The sequence below is a fragment of the Schistocerca serialis genome, unplaced genomic scaffold (genome assembly GCF_023864345.2).
Source record: "Schistocerca serialis cubense isolate TAMUIC-IGC-003099 unplaced genomic scaffold, iqSchSeri2.2 HiC_scaffold_1420, whole genome shotgun sequence".
Taxonomy (NCBI): domain Eukaryota; kingdom Metazoa; phylum Arthropoda; class Insecta; order Orthoptera; family Acrididae; genus Schistocerca; species Schistocerca serialis.
Genome location: NW_026047648.1, coordinates 3,664,439 through 3,687,347, shown reverse-complemented (window position 1 = coordinate 3,687,347; position 22,909 = coordinate 3,664,439). Strand labels below are relative to the sequence as shown.

The 22,909-nt window shown below is 41.7% G+C and overlaps 1 protein-coding gene across 3 annotated transcripts in view; it reads right to left on the bottom strand.

The window, feature by feature from the left end:
* Positions 1-22,909, bottom strand: part of LOC126443000 (uncharacterized) — a 60,893-nt gene that overhangs the window by 23,954 nt on the left and 14,030 nt on the right. For all 3 annotated transcript variants that reach the window (XM_050090843.1, XM_050090842.1, XM_050090841.1), the window contains exon 2: positions 18,830-18,938. The gene's annotated coding sequence lies outside the window, so the exon portion shown is untranslated. The remainder of the gene's footprint in view (positions 1-18,829; positions 18,939-22,909) is intronic.

Here is a 22,909-nt window from a genome sequence, read left to right as displayed (position 1 = left end):
TTTAAAAAAGTGTTCATAAAATGTACGGAACACCCGAGGATAATATACTGACACAAATGTCCCCATGAATGGTGCCCTGTAAATTTATGACCTGAAATAGACTCGTCAATAATGTGAGATCTGCCACACAGGTACTGAAACATGTATGGTGAATGGGAAACATTATGAACATTTTTTTAATAATATGTTTCAGCTTAAGGACACACAAGTGGTACCACTGCCAGTTTCAGTTTCTACATAAGATATCGCGAGATGACCTGAAAAGAGTAAGCAGTAAAATATTAGGAAACCAAGTTAAAAACACAAACCAAGTTCTGCGCACAACTACACACACTCTAATACGTTAGAAAGTGACTCGTCAAAGTACGACTGACCGTTGCAGATGCGTGTAATGATTCTGAGAACTGGCAGCTACAGTTAGCTTTGTAATGGCAAAAGGTAGGTAACTTTCAAGTTGCAAATATAAGAGTACAATATCCCCAATACAAAACCAATTGTGAGATGTACGCTTCACGAAATGGAAACTAGTGCAAAGTTACAGAACTAGTGGTGCAGGTGAGCACCCACACACTAGGGACGGGCCAGGCGGCACCCGCCTACACGTGTCATCCACTACTTTAAAACTAATCACCAGCGGTGGCAAGTCTACGATATTCTCCCGATACAAGAGAACCGGTACACTGAGCTACTTGCCGAGAAGTTCGAGACTGCACAACGGTACCACGAAATGTGGTGTAGTTGACCACTGGGGTGAAGTCGACTAAGGAGGTCAAAAAACATTTTATATTACTTAACTACACAACGGTCATGAAAATATTTTTATACACTAGACTTTCACTGTTTGGTCCATTCCTTGCACATACGGGTGCAGGATTAACAGATATGCTGGATTATTGAATGTGTCTGAAATTTACTTAAACACATAGGAACTATACTTTTTTAAATCCAAAGATACTTTCATTTTAGCAGAAAACTTAAGTTCTCATATGTGCGCATACAAATAAAGTAAAGTCAGTCAATATGAAACACATACCAAATTTTTAGACAGTGGCTTTCTTTATCACGCAACAGCTATACCGGCACTACGCCAGTATTGCAGGTGTCTGGTTGCTGCAATACTTTCTCCGGGAAGAAGTCCACAGCTCGGGCACCGTCAGTGTGAGACGCTTTGTGCTATCTCCTCCTGCACCCTCCTCTCTATCACTTTCATCATTACTTTACTCCACACTTTTATTATATCTCTGTCTGTTAAAATTTGGTCTATCTCAGTTTTCCTCATTTATTCATTTGGCAGCATTTCCTCCATCAATTTGTCCACCTCCTCGAAGATCGTGGGACATTTCGACGTACAAAACGTCAACAGCTGGCAATTTCAAATCGGCACAGCCTCCACTCGGCATTGACAAATCGCCACAGTTTTCTCTAGTCCTTTGTTACGGTAGCATTCTTCTCGTGTTCGGAAAACGACATCGAGTGAGTTAAATGCTTTCCACATCTTTGACATCACCTCGATAGAATCGTTTTCACATCCACTCGGCAAGGAGATGAGAAATGCATGTAGATAACAAAATTTAATCGATTCTAAAATTTCCCGAGTGATGGGCCAAATCGGGGTTGCTCCACTCGGTGAAACAAAGAGTACTCGCATACTGTCGGACTTTTGACTCACATCAGAAGAACGATTAAGAGCACTGTCAGTTATAAGGAAGCTTTTCCTCGTTCAGCTATATTCAGTTCAAACGTTTCGTCAAACCACCGACACAATAGACCTTTGTCTACTCACACTTTCTTCAGAGAGCAATATTACACCGATAGCGTACTTCCATCACTGTCGATAGTGACATGGATGTAGGAATTTCCCAGTCACCACGAGTAATAGTTTATTACTCCCATTTGCGTTACGGCATGCCATTAATGTTCTGCAATGTTTCCATTCTTTGTACTTATGAACTTCCTTTTTGGTTTTGGCAGCAAATGTTTTTAACGGTAGCGGTTAGTAAATGCGGCACGTTACATTTGCATTGTAAAAATGCAGTTAAATATTCTTCCACAATTATCATCTGTATCTTCTTTACAAACTCTTCTGCACCTTTTTTGTCAGCCGAGTGATTTTTCCCGGTGACTATTAGCCGACATACGCTGTGTCATTTCTTTCCAATTCAATAACCGACTTTCACTTTATGCAGACAAGTTACTGCCGCCAAGTAGCTGCTTTTACCTTTATTACCGGGCCACTGATTGGAATTGCTCTAATGCACAGTCGTACGAAGCATCTGTAAAGGATACTTCTCATTCTTCCGTGTAATCTCCCGTTCTCCTGACTCACTCTCAGTTTGGGTTTCATACTGTCAAACAATGTCTTTCTTTCCTCTGCCGTAAATAGTCGCCCATCCGACACCGTACTCGGCAGTACCATCTCGCTGTGAAGAACCTCGATTCGACTCAACTAAAATTTCAAGTTTCTGCTCTAGATCTAGTGTAACATGTTTCCTTTTAAAAACTGTGGTACCAAACGGCAAATAAAGCCACAATTTCACATGGGCATAACATAGTTTAACATCGTAAATAAGTAACGGCACTGTCGTGCACAATAACTTATTGTCTTGCGCATCATTTCTGTTCGAGTAACTGGACGCCAGGTGACGATAGGATTACCGAGGGCCAGCTTAGAGAGAGTTTACCGAGTTAGTTCTTAACTTACTGTTCGGAAGTTCTTCATTTGTGGCAATGGCTAAATGTACGATATATCGAACCTCACCTGAATACTTTTAATCGTACCCAAAACGGACTGCCATTTTTACACACACACACACACACACACACACACACACACACACACACACACACAAATTCAAGCTTTCGCAACAGTTTGGAAAGAGGGAAGGAGAGGGGAAGACGAAAGGAAGTGGGTTTTAAGGGAGAGGGTAAGGAGTCATTCCAATCCCGGGAGCGGAAAGACTTACCTTAGGGGGAAAAAAGGACAGGTATACACTCGCACACACGCACATATCCATCCACACATACAGACACAAGCAGACATATTTAAAGACAAAGAGTTTGGGCAGAGATGTCAGTCGAGGCAGAAGTGTAGAGGCAAAGAAGTTGTTGAAAGACAGGTGAGGTATGAGTGGCGGCAACTTGAAATTAGCGGAGATTGAGGCCTGGTGGATAACGGGAAGAGAGGATGTATTGAAGAGCAAGTTCCCATCTCCGGAGTTCGGATAGGTTGGTGTTGGTGGGAAGTATCCAGATAACCCGGACGGTGTAACACTGTGCCAAGATGTGCTGGCTGTGCACCAAGGCATGTTTAGCCACAGGGTGATCCTCATTACCAGCAAACACTGTCTGCCTGTGTCCATTCATGCGAATGGACAGTTTGTTGCTGGTCATTCCCACATAGAATGCATCACAGTGTAGGCAGGTCAGTTGGTAAATCACGTGGGTGCTTTCACACGTGGCTCTGCCTTTGATCGTGTACACCTTCCGGGTTACAGGACTGGAGTAGGTGGTGGTGGGAGGGTGCATGGGACAGGTTTTGCATCGGGGACGGTTACAAGGATAGGAGCCAGAGGGTAGGGAAGGTGGTTTGGGGATTTCATAGGGATGAACTAACAGGTTGCGAAGGTTAGGTGGACGGCGGAAAGACACTCTTGGCGGAGTGTGGAGGATTTCATGAAGGATGGATCTCATTTCAGGGCAGGATTTGAGGAAGTCGTATCCCTGCTGGAGAGCCACATTCAGAGTCTGGTCCAGTCCGGGAAAGTATCCTGTCACAAGTGGGGCACTTTTGTGGTTCTTCTGTGGGGGATACTGGGTTTGAGGGGATGAGGAAGTGGCTCTGGTCATTTCCTTCTGTACCAGGTCGGGAGGGTAGTTGCGGGATGCGAAAGCTGTTGCCAGGTTGTTGGTGTAATGATTCAGGGATTCCGGACTGGAGCAGATTCGTTTGCCACGAAGACCTAGGCTGTAGGGAAGGGACCGTTTGATGTGGAATGGGTGGCAGCTGTCATAATGGAGGTACTGTTGCTTGTTGGTGGGTTTGATGTGGACGGACATGTGAAGTTGGCCATTGGACAGGTGGAGGTCAACGTCAAGGAAAGTGGCATGGGATTTGGAGTAGGACCAGGTGAATCTGATGGAACCAAAGGAGTTCAGGTTGGAGAGGAAATTCTGGAGTTCTTCTTCACTGTGAGTCCAGATCATGAAGACGTCATCAATAAATCTGTACCAAACTTTGGGTTGGCAGACTTGGGTAACCAAGAAGGCTTCCTCTAAGCGACCCATGAATAGGTTGGCGTACGAGGGGGCCATCCTGGTACCCATGGCTGTTCCCTTTAATTGTTGGTATGTCTGGCCTTCAAAAGTGAAGAAGTTGTGGGTCAGGATGAAGCTGGCTAAGGTAATGAGGAAAGAGGTTTTAGGTAGGGTGGCAGGTGATCGGCGTGAAAGGAAATGCTCCATCGCAGCGAGGCCCTGGACGTGCGGAATATTTGTGTATAAGGACGTGGCATCAATGGTTACAAGGATGGTTTCCGGGGGTAACAGATTGGGTAAGGATTCCGGGCGTTCAAGGAAGTGGTTGGTGTCTTTGATGAAGGATGGGAGACTGCATGTAATGGGTTGAAGGTGTTGATCTACGTAGGCAGAGATACGTTCTGTGGGGGCTTGGTAATCAGCTACAATGGGGCGGCCGGGATGATTGGGTTTGTGGATTTTAGGAAGAAGGTAGAAGGAAGGGGTGCGGGGTGTCGGTGGGGTCAGGAGGTTGATGGAGTCAGGTGAAAGGTTTTGCAGGGGGCCTAAGGTTCTGAGGATTCCTTGAAGCTCCGCCTGGACATCAGGAATGGGGTTACCTTGCCAAACTTTGTATGTGGTGTTGTCTGAAAGCTGACGCAGTCCCTCAGCCACATACTCCTGACGATCAAGTACCACGGTCGTGGAACCCTTGTCCGCCGGAAGAATGACGATGGATCGGTCAGCCTTCAGATCACGGATAGCCTGGGCTTCAGCAGTGGTGATGTTGGGTGTAGGATTAAGGTTTTTTAAGAAGGATTGAGATGCAAGGCTGGAAGTCAGAAATTCCTGGAAGGTTTGGAGAGGGTGATTTTGAGGAAGAGGAGGTGGGTCCCGCTGTGACGGAGGACGGAACTGTTCCAGGCAGGGTTCAATTTGGATGGTGTCTTGGGGAGTCGGATCATTAGGAGTAGGATTAGGATCATTTTTCTTCGTGGCAAAGTGATACTTCCAGCAGAGAGTACGAGTGTAGGACAGTAAATCTTTGACGAGGGCTGTTTGGTTGAATCTGGGAGTGGGGCTGAAGGTGAGGCCTTTGGATAGGACAGAGGTTTCGGATTGGGAGAGAGGTTTGGAGGAAAGGTTAACTACTGAATTAGGGTGTTGTGGTCCCAGATTGTGTTGATCGGAATTTTGAGGTTTTGGAGGGAGTGGAGCTGGAAGTGGGAGATTGAGTAGATGGGAGAGACTGGGTTTGTGTGCAATGAGAGGAGGTTGAGGTTTGCTGGAAAGGTTGTGAAGGGTGAGTGAGTTGTCTTTCCGGAGGTGGGAAACCAGGAGATTGGATAGTTTTTTGAGGTGGAGGGTGGCATGCTGTTCTAATTTACGGTTGGCCTGTAGGAGGATGCTCTGAACAGCCGGTGTGGATGTGGGAGAGGAAAGAGTAAGGACTTTTATTAAGGATAGGAGTTGACGGGTGTGTTCATTGGCTGAGTTGATGTGTAGGTGAAGGATTAGGTGGGTGAGGGCAATGGATTGTTCAGTTTGGAACTGGTATAGGGACTGATGGAAGGAAGGGTTGCAGCCAGAGATGGGAACTAAGTGTGAGGCCTTTGGGGGTGATGCCAAATGTCAGACAAGCCTGAGAAAATAGAATATGGGAGCGTAATCTGGCTAGGGCGAAGGCATGTTTGCGGAGGGAATGTAAATAAAACTTAAAGGGGTCGTTGTCGGGGTGTTGTGAGGGTGACATGGTATTAGAAGGTGGAAAGTGTAACATGAGGTGAAATGAAAATGAAAATAAAAATATATGGGGAGAGATAAAGGTGAACCGGAAAGTAACTGGAGATCTGGAATGAAAAAAGGCGAAAAGGTGTTGGTTACAGATGGGCTATGTTGGACTTGGGTTGATAGACAACGATGTGCATAAAGGTTAGGTGGTTATGTTGCCGCCAAAACACGTTAAATGACGGAGAGATTCGGGAAAATTTCGAAAAAACTGCGTGTAGTATATTAAAAGGAGTGGTATTGTGGTGGCACATTATGAAAATGAGGCTAACAACTGTCTGACGAAGAAATAATTACGTTAAAACCTGTGGGAAGCGGCTAAAAATTATAAGTGATGTGGGAAAAACGGAAATGGAAATAAAGCGAAAGTTATTAGAACTGGCCGAAATGGTTGTTTAAAAGGTGAAAGGAGCTGTTTGTGAACTAGAAACGGTGGATATTATAGCGGCGGTAGTGCTGAAAGCGGCAAAAATTCTTTTTTGGTTATGGTTTGGAAGTGGATTACGTATTATTTAGTATATATAGGCGGGATAAAATAGTATAGCAGATTACGGTAAAAAGGAGAAGGTGAATACAAAGTGAAACTACTGGCAAAAACAGAAAGAGGAAAAAAGACGACAGAAAAGATTTCGAAATGCAACAGTGACAATAACAAACGTAATTGTTGGATTCAAATTAATGATATCAATATAATAGAGGTAAACATTCCACGTGGGAAAAATTATATATAAAAACAAAGATGAGGTGACTTACCGAACGAAAGCGCTGGCATGTCGATAGACACACAAACAAACACAAACATACACACAAAAATCAAGCTTTCGCAACAAACTGTTGCCTCATCAGGAAAGAGGGAAGGAGAGGGGAAGACGAAAGGAAGTGGGTTTTAAGGGAGAGGGTAAGGAGTCATTCCAATCCCGGGAGCGGAAAGACTTACCTTAGGGGGAAAAAAGGACAGGTATACACTCGCACACACGCACATATCCATCCACACATACAGACACAAGCAGACATATTTAAAGACAAAGAGTTTGGGCAGAGATGTCAGTCGAGGCAGAAGTGTAGAGGCAAAGAAGTTGTTGAAAGACAGGTGAGGTATGAGTGGCGGCAACTTGAAATTAGCGGAGATTGAGGCCTGGTGGATAACGGGAAGAGAGGATGTATTGAAGAGCAAGTTCCCATCTCCGGAGTTCGGATAGGTTGGTGTTGGTGGGAAGTATCCAGATAACCCGGACGGTGTAACACTGTGCCAAGATGTGCTGGCTGTGCACCAAGGCATGTTTAGCCACAGGGTGATCCTCATTACCGACAAACACTGTCTGCCTGTGTCCATTCATGCGAATGGACAGTTTGTTGCTGGTCATTCCCACATAGAAAGCTTCACAGTGTAGGCAGGTCAGTTGGTAAATCACGTGGGTGCTTTCACACGTGGCTCTGCCTTTGATCGTGAACACCTTCCGGGTTACAGGACTGGAGTAGGTGGTGGTGGGAGGGTGCACGGGACAGGTTTTACACCGGGGGCAGTTAAAGGATAGGAGCCAGAGGGTAGGGAAGGTGGTTTGGGGGTTTCATAGTGATGAACTAACAGGTTACGAAGGTTAGGTGGACGGCGGAAAGACACTCTTGGTGGAGTGGGGAGGATTTCCTGAAGGATGGATCTCATTTCAGGGCAGGATTTGAGGAAGTTGTATCCCTGCTGGAGAGCCACATTCAGAGTCTGGTCCAGTCCGGGAAAGTATCCTGTCACAAGTGGGGCACTTTTGTGGTTCTTCTGTGGGGGATACTGGGTTTGAGGGGATGAGGAAGTGGCTCTGGTCATTTCCTTCTGTACCAGGTCGGGAGGGTAGTTGCGGGATGCGAAAGCTGTTGCCAGGTTGTTGGTGTAATGATTCAGGGATTCCGGACTGGAGCAGATTCGTTTGCCACGAAGACCTAGGCTGTAGGGAAGGGACCGTTTGATGTGGAAGGGATGGCAGCTGTCATAATGGAGGTACTGTTGCTTGTTGGTGGGTTTGATGTGGACGGACGTGTGAAGTTGGCCATTGGACAGGTGGAGGTCAACGTCAAGGAAAGTGGCATGGGATTTGGAGTAGGACCAGGTGAATCTGATGGAACCAAAGGAGTTGAGGTTGGAGAGGAAATTCTGGAGTTCTTCTTCACTGTGAGTCCAGATCATGAAGATGTCATCAATAAATCTGTACCAAACTTTAGGTTGGCAGACTTGGGTAACGAAGAAAGCTTCCTCTAAGCGACCCATGAATAGGTTGGCGTACGAGGGGGCCATCCTGGTACCCGTGGCTGTTCCCTTTAATTGTTAGTATGTCTGGTCTTCAAAAGTGAAGTTGTGGGTCAGGATGAAGCTGGCTAAGGTAATGAGGAAAGAGGTTTTAGGTAGGGTGGCAGGTGATCGGCCTGAAAGGAAGTGCTCCATCACAGCGAGGCCCTGGACGTGCGGGATATTTGTGTATAAGGACGTGGCATCAATGGTTACAAGGATGGTTTCTGGGGGTAACAGATTGGGTAAGGATTCCAGGTGTTCAAGGAAGTGGTTGGTGTCTTTGATGAAGGATGGGAGACTGCATGTAATGGGTTGAAGGTGTTGATCTACGTAGGCAGAGATACGTTCTGTGGGGGCTTGGTAACCAGCTACAATGGGGCGGCCGGGATGATTGGGTTTGTGGATTTTAGGAAGAAGGTAGAAGGTAGGGGTGCGGTGTGTCGGTGGGGTCAGGAGGTTGATGGAGTCAGGTGAAAGGTTTTGCAGGGGGCCTAAGGTTCTGAGGATTCTTTTAATTTCTTCTTAAATACTTGTTGGTTATCTGTCAGACTTTTGATACTATTTGGTAAGTGACCAAAGACTTTAGTGCCAGTATAATTCACCCCTTTCTGTGCCAAAGTTAGATTTAATCTTGAATAGTGAAGATCGTCCTTTCTCCTAGTATTGTAGTTATGCACACTGCTATTACTTTTGAATTGGGTTTGGTTGTTAATAACAAATTTTCATAAGAGAGTATATATACTGAGAAGCTACTGTGAATATCCCTAGATCCTTAAATAAATGTCTGCAGGATGATCTTGGGTGGACTCCAGCTATTATTCTGATTACACGCTTTTGTGCGATAAATACTTTATTCCTCAGTGATGAATTACCCCAAAATATGATGCCATATGAAAGCAATGAGTGAAAATAGGCGTAGTAAGCTAATTTACTAAGATGTTTATCACCAAAATTTGCAATGACCCTTATTGCATAAGTAGCTGAACTCAAACGTTTCAGCAGATCATCAATGTGTTTCTTCCAATTTAATCTCTCATCAATGGACATACCTAAAAATTTGGAATATTCTACCTTAGCTATATGCTTCTGATTAAGGTCTATATTTATTAATGGCGTCACACCATTCACTGTACGGAACTGTATGTACTGTGTCTTATCAAAATTCAGTGAGAGTCCGTTTACAAGGAACCACTTAGTAATTTTCTGAAAGACAGTATTGACAATTTCATCAGTTAATTCTTGTTTCTCAGGTGTGATTACTATACTTGTATCATCAGCAAAGAGAACTAACTTTGCCTCTTCATGAATATAGAATGGCAAGTCATTAATATATAATAAGAACAACAAAGGACCCAAGACTGACCCTTGTGGAACCCCATTCTTGATAGTTCCCCAGTTTGAGGAATGTGCTGATCTTTGCATGTTACGAGAACTACTTATTTCAACTTTCTGCACTCTTCCAGTTAGGTACGAATTAAACCATTTGTGCACTGTCCCACTCATGCCACAATACTTGAGCTTGTCTAGCAGAATTTCATGATTTACACAATCAAAAGCCTTTGAGAGATCACAAAAAATCCCAATGGGTGGTGTTCGGTTATTCAGATCATTCAAAATTTGACTGGTGAAAGCATATATGGCATTTTCTGTTGAAAAACCTTTCTGGAAACCAAACTGACATTTTGTTAGTACTTCATTTTTACAGATGTGTGAAGCTACTCTTGAATACATTACTTTCTCAAAAATTTTGGATAAAGCTGTTAAAAGGGAGATTGGATGGTAATTGTTGACATCAGATCTATCCCCCTTTTTATGCAAAGGTATAACAATAGCATATTTCAGTCTATCAGGGAAAATGCCCTGTTCCAGAGAGCTATTACACAGGTGGCTGAGGATCTTACTGATCTGTTGAGAACAAGCTTTTAGTATTTTGCTGGAAATGCCATCAATTCCATGCGAGTTTTTGCTTTTAAGCAAGTTTATTATTTTCCTAATTTCAGAGGGAGAAGTGGGTGAGATTTCAATTGTATCAAATTGCATAGGTATGGCCTCTTCCATTAATAGCCTAGCATCTTCTAATGAACACCTGGATCCTACTATATCCACAACATTTAGAAAATGATTATTACAAATATTTTCAACTTCTGACTTTTTGTTCGTAAAGCTTTCATTCAATTTGATGGTAATACTGTCTTCCTCTGCTCTTGGTTGACCTGTTTCTCTTTTAATAATATTCCAAATTGTTTTAAATTTATTGTCAGAGTTGCTGATTTCAGACATGATACACATACTCCTGGATTTTTTTAATAACTTTTCTTAATATAACACAGTAGTTTTTATAATTTTTGATAGTTTCTGGGTCACTACTCTTTCTTGCTGTCAGATACATTTCCCTTTTCCGGTTACAAGATATTTTTATACCCTTAGTAAGCCATGGTTTGTTACAAGGTTTCTTACGAGTATATTTAACTATTTTCTTGGGGAAGCAGTTTTCAAATGCATTTACAAAAATGTCATGAAATAAATTATATTTTAAATTGGCATCAGGTTCACGGTACACCTCATCCCAGTCTAACTGCTGTAGGCTTTCCCTGAAATTTGCAATTGTTAAATCGTTGACTGAACGTACTACTTTGGAGGACTGTTTAGTATTGCTGAATGGAGCTATGTCATATATTGTAACTAGCTGTGCACCATGATCAGAAAGACCACTCTCAACAGGCTGAGCATTTACCTGGTTAAACTTATCTTGGTCTATAAAGAAGTTATCTATCAGTGAGCTGCTATCCTTTACCACCCGAGTAGGAAAATCAATAACGGGTGTCAAATTGAAAGAACCGAGTAATACTTAAAGGTCATTTTTCCTATTACCCTCTTTCAGAGAATCAACATTGAAGTCCCCACAAATAATAATTTGCTTCCCCCTGTCTGACAGATAGCACAACAAGGAGTCCAAATTTTTCAGAAATAGATGAAAATTTCCTGATGGGGACCTATATACAGTTACAATTATAAATGTGCCTTTATTTAATTTAAGCTCACAGGCACATGCTTCTATATGTTTCTCTACACAAAACTTTTTTGTTTCTATACTTTTTGCACAATGATAACTTTTGACATATATGGCAACTCCTCCGAACAGAGCATCGAGTGACATTATACTGAGTGCACTATCTGAAAATTACCTCGAGCAATTAAACAGAGAACTGACTCATGGAGATAACATCTTGGAACTACTGATAACAAACAGACCCGAACTTTTCGACTCTGTATGTGCAGAACAAGGAATCAGTGATCATAAGGCTGTTGCAGCATCCCTGAATATGGAAGTTAATAGGAATATAAAAAAGGGAGGAAGGTTTATCTGTTTAGCAAGAGTAATAGGAGGCAGATATCAGACTACCTAACAGATCAAAACGAAAATTTCTGTTCCGACACTCACAATGTTGAGTGTTTATGGAAAAAGTTCAAGGTAATCGTAAAATGCATTTTAGACAGGTACGTGCCGAGTAAAACTCTGAGGGATGGGAAAAACCCACCGTGGTACAACAACAAAGTTAGGAAACTACTGCGAAAGCAAAGAGAGCTTCACTCCAAGTTTCAACGCAGCCAAAACCTCTCAGACAAACAGAAGCTAAACGATGTCAAAGTTAGCGTAAGGAGGGCTATGCGTGAAGCGTTCAGTGAATTCGAAAGTAAAATTCTATGTACCGACTTGACAGAAAATCCTAGCAAGTTCTGGTCTTAGGTTAAATCAGTAAGTGGATCGAAACAGCATATCCAGACACTCCGGGATGATGATGGCATTGAAACAGAGGATGACACGCGTAAAGCTGAAATACTAAACACCTTTTTCCAAAGCTGTTTCACAGAGGAAGACCGCACTGCAGTTCCTTCTCTAAATCCTCGCACAAACGAAAAAATGGCTGACATCGAAATAAGTGTCCAAGGAATAGAAAAGCAACTGGAATCACTCAACAGAGGAAAGTCCACTGGACCCGACAGGAAACCAATTCGATTCTACACAGAGTACGCGAAAGAACTTGCCCTCCTTCTAACAGCCGTGTACCGCAAGTCTCTAGAGGAACGGAAGGTTCCGAATGATTGGAAAGGACCACAGGTAGTCCCAGTCTTCAAGAAGGGTCGTCGAGCAGATGCGCAAAACTATAGACCTATATCTCTGACGTCTATCTGTTGTAGAATTTTAGAACATGTTTTTTGCTCGAGTATCATGTCGTTTTTGGAAACCCAGAATCTACTATGTAGGAATCAACATGGATTCCGGAAACAGCGATCGTGTGAGACCCAACTCGCTTTATTTGTTCATGAGACCCAGAAAATATTAGATACAGGCTCGCAGGTAGATGCTATTTTTCTTGACTTCCGGAAGGCATTCGATACAGTTCCGCACTGTCGCCTGATAAACAAAGTAAGAGCCTACGGAATACCAGACCAGCTGTGTGGCTGGATTGAAGAGTTTTTAGCAAACAGAACACAGCATGTTGTTATCAATGGAGAGACGTCTACAGACGTTAAAGTAACCTCTGGCGTGCCACAGGGGAGTGTTATGGGACCATTGCTTTTCACAATATATATAAATGACCTAGTAGATAGTGTCGGAAGTTCCATGCGGCTTTTCGCGGATTATGCTGTAGTATACAGAGAAATTGCAGCATTAGAAAATGGTAGCGAAATGCAGGAAGATCTGCAGCGGATAGGCACGTGCTGCAGGGAGTGGCAACTGACCCTTAACATAGACAAATGTAATGTATTGCGAATACATAGAAAGAAGGATCCTTTATTGTATGATTATATGATAGCGGAACAAACACTAATAGCAGTTACTTCTGTAAAATATCTGGGAGTATGCGTGCGGAACGATTTGAAGTGGAATGATCATATAAAATTAATTGTTGGTAAGGCGGGTACCAGGTTGAGATTCATTGGCAGAGTCCTTAGAAAATGTAGTCCATTAACAAAGGAGTTGGCTTACAAAACACTCGTTCGACCTATACTTGAGTATTGCTCATCAGTGTGGGATCCGTACCAGATCGGGTTGACAGAGGAGATAGAGAAGATCCAAAGAAGAGCGGCGCGTTTCGTCACAGGGTTATTTGGTAACCGTGATAGCGTTACGGAGATGTTTAACAAACTCGAGTGGCAGACTCTGCAAGGGAGGCGCTCTGCATCGCGGTGTAGCTCGCTGTCCAGGTTTCGAGAGGGTGCGTTTCTGGATGAGGTATCGAATATATTGCTTCCCCCTACTTATACCTCCCGAGGAGATCACGAATGTAAAATTAGAGAGATTCGAGCGCGCACGGAGGCTTTCAGACAGTCGTTCTTCCCGCGAACCATACGTGACTAGAACAAGAAATGGAGGTAATGACAGTGGCACGTAAAGTGCCCTCTGCCACACACTGTTGGGTGGCTTGCGGAGTATAAATGTAGATGTAGATGTAACCAGACATTTCTGAACGAAGCGAGTATTTGGCCTAGTGAATGCACAAACTGTGTGACGCAGTGTATGTGGGACCTGTCATCTATAACGGTCTAGTGGTGGAGTGAGGAAATCGTTGCGGCGAGTATCTGCAACACTTATAAATTTATCACATATTTCACAGTCCTGTTTGCTGCATTGTACAGCTGAGATTGCAAGAATTATCAGTGTGAAAATGCACATGAATATAAATGTAAATCCCCCCCACATGAACCATGGACCTTGCCATTGGTGAGGAGGCTTGCACGTGTCAGCGATACAGATGGCCGTACTGTAGGTGCAACCACAACGGAGGGGTATCTGTTGAGAGGCCAGACAAACGCGTGGTTCCTGAGAAAGGGGCAGCAGCCTTTCCAGTAGTTGCAGGAGCAACTGTCTGGATGATTGATCTGGCCTTGTAACACTAACCAAAACAGCTTTGTTGCTGTGCTGGTACTGCGAACGGCTGAAAGCAAGGGGAAACTACAGCCGTAATTTTTCTCGAGGGCATGCAGCTTTACTGTATGGTTAAATGATGATGGCGTCCTCTTGGGTAAAATATTCCGGAGGTAAAATAGTCCCCCATTCGGATCTCCGGGTGGGGGCTACCCAGGACAATGACGGTATCAGGAGAAAGAAAACTGGTGTTCTATGGATCGGAGCGTGGAATGTCAGATCACTTAATCGGGCAGGCAGGTTAGACAATTTAAAAAGGGAATTGGAAACGTTAAAGTTAGATATAGTGGGAATTAGTGAAGTTCGGTGCCAGGAGGAACAAGACTTCTGGTCAGGTGAATACACGGTTATAAATACAAAATGAAATAGGGGTAATGCAGGAGTAGGTTTAATAATGAATAAAAAAATAGGAGTGTGGCTAAGCTACTACAAACAGCATAGTGAACGCATTATTGTGGCCAACATAGACACGAAGCCCATACTTGCCACACTAGCACAAGTTTATATGCCAACTAGCTCTGTGGATGATGAAGAGATTGATGAAATGTATGATGAGATAAAAGAAAATATTTAGATAGAGAAGCGAGACGAAAATTTAGTAGTCATGGGTGACTGGAATTTGATAGTAGGAGAAGGGAGAGAAGGAAACAAAGTAGGTGAATACTGAATGGGGGGTAAGAAATGAAAGAGGAAGTCGCCAGGAAGAATTTTGCCCAGAGCATAATTTAATCATAGCTAACACTTGGTTCAAGAATCATGAAAGAAGGTTGTATATGTGGAAGAGGCCTGGAGATACTGGAAGGTTTCAGATAGATTATATAATGGTAAGACAGAGATTTAGGAACCAGGTTTTAAATTGTAAGACATTTCCAGGGGCAGATGTGGACTCTGACCGCTATCTTTTGGTTATGTAAATTAAAACTGAAGACACTGCAAAAAGCTGGAAATTTAAGGAGATGTAGGTAAAAAGAAGAGGGCTGGTAGAAATCCTTGGGTAACAGAAGAACTATTGAGTTTAATTGATGAATGGAGAAAACATAAAAAAGCAGTAAATGAGGTAAGCACAAAGGAATACAAACATCTCAAAAATGAGATTGACAGGAAGTGCAAAATGGCTAAGCAGGGATGACTAGAGGACAAATGTAAGGATGTAGAGGCCTATCTCACTAGGGGTATGATAGATACTGCCTACAGGAAAATTAAAGAGGCCTTTGGAGAAAAGAAAACCACTTGCATGAATATCAAAATTCTGAAGGTGGCAGGGGTACAATACAGGGAGCGAAAAGCTATTTACAATTTGTGCAGAAACCTGATGGCAGTTATAAGAGTTGAGGGACACGAAAGGGAAGCAGTGGTTGGGAAGGGAGTGAGACAGGGTTGTAGCCTATGTTATTCAATCTAGACAAGGGCTAGTAGAAATCCTTGGGTAACAGAAGAAATATTGAATTTAATTGATGAAAGTAGAAAATATAAAAATGCAGTAAATGAAGCAGGCAAAAAGGAATACAAATGTCTCAAAAATGAGATCGACAGGAAGTGCAAAATGGCTAAGCAGGCATGGCTAGAGGACAAATGTAAGGACGTAGAGGCTTATCTCACTAGGGGTAAGATCGATACTGCCTACAGGAAAATTAAAGAGACCTTTGGAGATAAGAGAACGACTTGCATGAACATCAAGAGCTCAGATGGAAACCCAGTTCTAAGCAAAGAAGGGAAAGCAGGAAGGTGGAAGGAGTATAAAGAGGGTCTATACAAGGGTGATGTACTTGAGGACAATATTATGGGAATGGAAGAGGGTGTAGATGAAGATGAAATGGGAGATACGATACTGCGTGAAGAGTTTGACAGAGCACTGAAACAAGGAACCGGGAGTAGACAACATTCCATTAGAACTACTGACGGCCTTGGGAGAGCCAGTCCTGACAAAACTCTACCATCTGGTGAGCAATATATATGAGACAGGTGAAATACCCTCAGACTTCAAGAAGAATATAATAATTCCAATCCCACAGAAAGCAGGTGTTGACAGATGCGAAAATTACCGAACTATCAGTTTAATAAGCCACAGCTGCAAAATACTAACGCAAATTCTTTACAGACAAATGGAAAAACTGGTAGAAGCCGACCTCGGGGAAGATCAGTTTGGATTCCGTAGAAATGTTGGAACACGTGAGGCAATACTGACCCTACGACTTATCTCAGAAGAAAGATTAAGGAAAGGCAAACCTGCGTTTCTAGCATTTGTAGACTTAGAGAAAGCTTTTGACAATGTTGACTGGAATACTCTCTTTCGAATTCTGAAGGTGGCAGGGGTAAAATACAGGGAGCGAGAGGCTATTAACAACAACAACAATAAATGTAAACTGGATGAATTGAAGAAATATAGTCTGGATATTTAAGAAATGACTGTCATAGAAATTTTTAAATGGAAAGATAAGCATTAATGAGGTTAGCTGAGAAAATAAAATTCCAAGAGGAAGGCCAAAAACAGGATTCGTAGTCGTCACGGTAAAACACGAGGTTGTCAGACAGTTTTTAGTGATGGTTTTTCTTCGGAATTTGTTAATGTAAATTTCTGATCATACTTTTTGTTCTTAAAACTTTCTTTGTAAGTTACTGTGAAATTAATATTAAAATTTAATTACTATACCAGATCCAGAACAATTAAAGTCATCCTAGAGTGATAAACAATCTACAACTGTCACATAACAGAGAATCGGTCAACTTCATCGTGAGGTCGGGTGAAGTTTGTCGATGTATTTTTATTTTCCTTAATATCCTGATCTGTTAAAGTGAAAGATTATAAAGATCATAAATTTTATTACTACAGTTTAATACTCACACTGTGGAAGAAAAAACACTACATTAGCTTTATCGAATTCAAACAACAGAAACTAGTTTGGAATGTCAAGAATATAAGGAAAAGAATAGACTGCTACTCACCGTAAAAAAGACACACTGAGTTGGAGACTGGCACGACGAAAAGCCACTTACGTATCAGCTTTCAGCCACAGTCTTCTTCAGAAAAGGAAACGCAGACACGTCTGTTCCCATGAGCGAGTACACCTCCCGCGCACATGACCGCTATCTGTGGCAGCTCAGACCAGAATGCAGCTGTCACACAGATCGGAAGCAGCAGTCGGCAGTGGGCAGGGGAGGGGAGGGATGGCAGGGTACGAGTAACGAGTAGATGGTGTGGGTGGAGGGGAGGAGAGCAGGGTGGGCGGAGCTCCGCACCACTGGCAGGCGTGGCAGCCCCGCCCCCTACACAACAGTTGCACTCCAGTCCGAGCTGCCACAGGTGGCGACCACGTGCGTGTGGGGCGTACTCGCTCGTGGGAACAGACGTGGCCACGTTTCCTTTTCCGAAGGAGGCGCCGGTCGAAAGCTGACGCAAAACTATCTTTTTGTAGCACCCGTCTGCAAGTCGACGTGCCACCTTTACGGCGAGTATCAATCTGTCTTTTGCTTTTACTAATTTCCGAAATAATTAAGTTGAAGTTTGTAAAACAGTTAACTTCGACACATCTGACAGTACCTCAATTTCGTACCGGATGCCCAGTGTAGGTCGGTGACCAGCTCGGAATCCGCGGATTTCGCGCGTAGGTAGGTGCCGTCTAATGCACTTCTAGAGTACGTCTGGCTCAACTCCCGTACTAGTTCCATTAGTTTTTAACTCTGAGAAGGCTGTACCTCACAATCGACTTTATGCCGTGAGGATTTAACCTTATATTCGTAATACGAAAGTTAGCTACTTCCTAATCCACAGCCGAGTAGTCGGTACGGCAGATTGCCGTACGAGAGGGCCCGGATTCGATTCCGGGCCGGGTCGGAGATTTTCTCCACTGGGGACCGGGTGTCGTGCCGTCTCTATTACTCTACTGTCCTCATCGACACGCGTTTTGCGGGAGGGGCGTCAACTAAAAAGACCTGCTCCGGGTGACCAGTCTACCCGACACGAGGCCCTCACCACACGACATTTCATTTCACTATTATGTAGTCGACACCAACCTTCAGTTCCGACAATCCGCAAGCTGACACGTGTAAAATCTCGGCACCCCTCCCGACCGTTCGGTTTCGATTTGACATATTACTGTCTAATGTATTCGAGTGTGGGTAGTTGTGCATGCGGAAGTTTGTTTTCGTAATTTGGTTTCCCAGTATTTTACTGACCCCTCCCATATGCTTTCTTCTCAAACACATCAAATGGTGACAATTTGCTAAGAAACTGAAACTGCTAAAGGTACCATTTCTGCGGCCTAGCGATGCTATATACTGTAAAATTTTATTCTGGGGAGGCTGTCAGTTTATTTCAAACAAAATGTGGTACTGCGCGCTACTGACCGAGTTCGATCAGACGGGCACTTTCGAGTTCACGTCACGCGCGAGGGCTCGCACGAGTGTTAGTACTCGATATTATAGTTTTTAGGGTGCTTTTAAAAATTTCAATTCTCTCGGAATACTCTAGTACACTTCAGGGATCGGCAAAGCATTTGAGATGGAAATTGAAATACGACAGAATTGACCAATTCCGCTACAATCTGCATGTTATTCTACTCTCTGCTAGAATCACAATCGAGAACTGAATAATGGTGTACCTGTTTCAAATCAAGATCTCGATGAGGAAGCTGCATCATTTCCCGATCAGCTATTACAGCTGGCATTCTATCTTCCTTACACTTTCGGTTAAAAGTCAAGTTCACAGACCTGAAACATAAAAAATTAATACGATGTTATGTTATGTTACAGTAATTTCCAATAACCATTTATAAACATTTGCCACATATTTCAGTCGTACCGAAAAAATGGAAAATGTCAGTACTTCTTGTATTGTGGTTTTTGAAATACACCTACCCTCTCCTCCACAGTACAATCAAAAAACTATGAACTTTAAGATGAACAGACTTTTAAAAACAAAGAAGCCATTCCTCATATACCACATAACGTTAAACCCAATAATCACATAGAAGAGCACTCCAATATAACAGAAAAATGACGCTCAGTGGAATATGATATCCACAGATTATGTAGTGAATGAATACAAACACAGTTTAACTGAGGCTCAGATTAATAACAGCTTATGTTAACATAATGTTGTGAATTTCATAAATAATGAAATAAATACTAGATTTCAAACAACTTTAAAGCACTGCTCACTGAATAAACATAATTTAAGTACATTTACATTAGTGAAGTTGTTAATGTTGGGATAATTATAGTAAAATCATGTAACAAGTGTATTATTTTTTCTTGTGCTAACAGATGTATTTCTAGGTTTAATTTCATATGTGGGAAATATCTGTAAATCATACATTTTTGTATTTCACTACCTACTGTTTTTATTTAAATTTAATCTACTGTTTCAATTTTCCCAAGGAAGGTTAGACGTATGTGTCAAGTACGGATATTAATAATGGGTTTGTTAAGTAGCGAGTGCTTTAATGTGGTTTTGTTTCAGTGGTTACAGTCAGGTAGACACTGGGCTGTACAGTAAGACTCTTCCACAGAACTGGCAGGTCAGGCAGGAGGAGCAGTTTTTGTACTACACACGTAGAACACAAAACCGCTGAATTATGACAGTCAAGAATGGGGGGATGAGAAGGGCTTCCGGGAAGAAATGAAAATGAAAAAGAAAAAAAAATTGTTAGCAACTTTGAGATTTAGTGTAGCTAATAGATTTCACTTGCTACTGCAAGGAGAGAAGGAATATCTTCATAAATATGTAGAGATATTGAAGGTGCAGCAAAGCAATGCTGAGAACCTTACACGTACATAGGGAGAATAACAGAATACGAAAAGAAGAGTTGCCCTTATGCCACAGATTTTTCTGAAAATTTGGTGTAAGAATGTACATAATGAGTTACAGTTAAAATATTTTTTCTGGAATTTTTTGACAAAAATTTTAATTAGGAGACTATTTTGAAATGTGGTCCCCTTCTACCACCTAGCGTTGAGAAACGAAGTACCTTGTAAGTTTGTTACAACTATAACTTTTTTATTTATGAATCAATTTTATTCAATTTGATGTCATTGGAAAGTAAAAGAATAGAGCTATAATATAAAAATTATTTACGTGCTGTGTCTAAGCAACAAATGTTTGACAATTTGTAATTAATGTAATTTCTCACCAATTTTTTTTTGCAAATTTCAGGAATTTTTTTTTTTTCAGTAAAATCAGGTTTCAACATCTCAATTTTTGTTTCAAATAATTCCTACTGCCATAATTTTCAACATAAAAAAAATCAGAAGGGTGTTTGTCCTCTACTGCTAGATCTTAAACTTTTTCAATAATGCTGTAACAATTAATTGCTTCAAATAGCTAATCAACAATACATGAAACAACAATGAAAAATTCAGTCTAGCAGCAACACATACACGCAACACAGGCTGTGTGTGTCAGGTTTTTGTGTGTGTGTGCACTTTATGTATCTGAAGGACTTTTTTGTCTTGATTTTGTACTTCTTACATAAGCAGCCATTCTGTCTGGTAATTTATTTGAAAGTACAGTTGAACCCCTCAATATGATAACGTTCCGGAAATATAGGCCCTCAATATGAGATAGTGAAAATGAATGACTGAAATTAAAAAGAGAAAGAACTCGTCCAATCCATGCATAGTTGCGCAGTAACGTATAACCGGGGACACTTAATTTAACTTCCATAAGCGCAATGGGTTGCATTTTTTCAACGTATTACAGTGCTCTCTGATGTTGTATAATTTTTATGAAGTGACGCTAGACCACCCTGCCACATTATAGCCCACAAGCGGTTGTTGAAGTATATGCTTTGTTTAACTGTGGCTTGTTATCAGTTGTTTTGGTGAATTTTATTCGTCAAATATTATAATGAGTGAAAAAAGATCACAAATTTTATTTAAAGTTTTTTCACGTGTTTTTTATATCAATTATCATTAGAAATAATGACATATTAATATAAATATTATTTTTATTTATTAATAATAAATAATTTTGTATCATACAAAATTATATTATGATTTATGATAATTCATTTAAAAATAAATTAAAATTTTGTTATATTTATAACTCCATTTTGAAGGTTTTTTTATAATTAGTTATTACACTTTAAATTATTATTTATTCACTATATGATATCATCCACTACCTTATAAATTAAAAAAAAAAAAAAATCAAGATTTATATATTTATTAAATGTAATTTATATACTTGAAATATATATTACCTTCAAACCAATCATTAATCCACTCAATTTTAACAATATATAACCAATTAATAAATAAATAATTATTAAGAACCACGGACCTTGCCATTGGTGGGGAGGCTTGCGTGCCTCATCGATACAGATAGCCGTACCGTAGGTGCAACCACAACGGAGGGGTATCTGTTGAGAGGCCAGACAAACGTGTGGTTCCTGAAGAGGGGCAGCAGCCTTTTCAGTAGTTGCAGGGGTAACAGTCTGGATGATTGACTGATCTGGCCTTGTAACACTAACCATAATGGCCTTGCTGTGCTGGTACTGCAAACAGCTGAAAGCAAGGGGAAACTACGGCCGTAATTTTTCCCGAGGGCACGCAGCTTTACTGTATGGTTAAATGATAATGGCGTCCTCTTGGGTGAAATATTCCGGAGGTAAAATAGTACTCCATTCGGATCTCCGGGTGGGGGCTACCCAGGAGAAAGAAAACTGGCGTTCTACGGATCGGAGCATGGAATGTCAGATCACTTAATCGGGCAGGCAGGTTAGACAATTTAAAAAGGGAAATGGAAACGTTAAAGTTAGATATAGTGGGAATTAGTGAAGTTCGGTGCCAGGAGGAACAAGACTTCTGGTCAGGTGAATACACGGTTATAAATACAAAATGAAATAGGGGTAATGCATGAGTAGGTTTAATAATGAATAAAAAAATAGGAGTGTGGCTAAGCTACTACAAACAGCATAGTGAACGCATTATTGTGGCCAAGATAGACATGAAGCCCACGATTACTACACTAGCACAAGTTTATATGCCAACTAGCTCTGAGGATGATGAAGAGATTGATGAAATGTATGATGAGATAAAAGAAATTATTTAGATAGGGAAGAGAGATGAAAATTTAGTAGTCATGGGTGACTGGAATTTGATAGTAGGAGAAGGGAGAGAAGGAAACACAGTAGGTGAATACTGAATGGGGGTTAAGAAATGAAAGAGGAAGTCGCCTGGTAGAATTTTGCACAGAGCATAACTTAATCGTAGCTAACACTTGGTTCAAGAATCATGAAAGAAGGTTGTATACATCGAAGAGGCCTGGAGACACTGGAAGGTTTCAGATAGATTATATAATGGTAAGACAGAGATTTAGGAATCAGGTTTTAAATTGTAAGACATTCCCAGGGGCAGATGTGGACTCTGATCATAATCTATTGGTTATGAACTGTAGATTAAAACTGAAGAAACTGCAAAAAGGTGGGAATTTAAGGAGATGGGACCTGGATAAACTGACTAAACCAGCAGTTGTACAGAGTTTCAGGGAGAGCATAAGGGAACAATTGACGGGAATGGGGGAAAGAAATTCAGTAGAAGAAGAGTGGGTAGCTTTGAGGGATGAAATAGTGAAGGCAGCAGAGGATCAAGTAGGTAAAAAGACAAGGGCTAGAAGAAATCCTTGGGTAACAGAAGAAATATTGAATTAAATTGATGAAAGGAGACGACATAAAAATGCA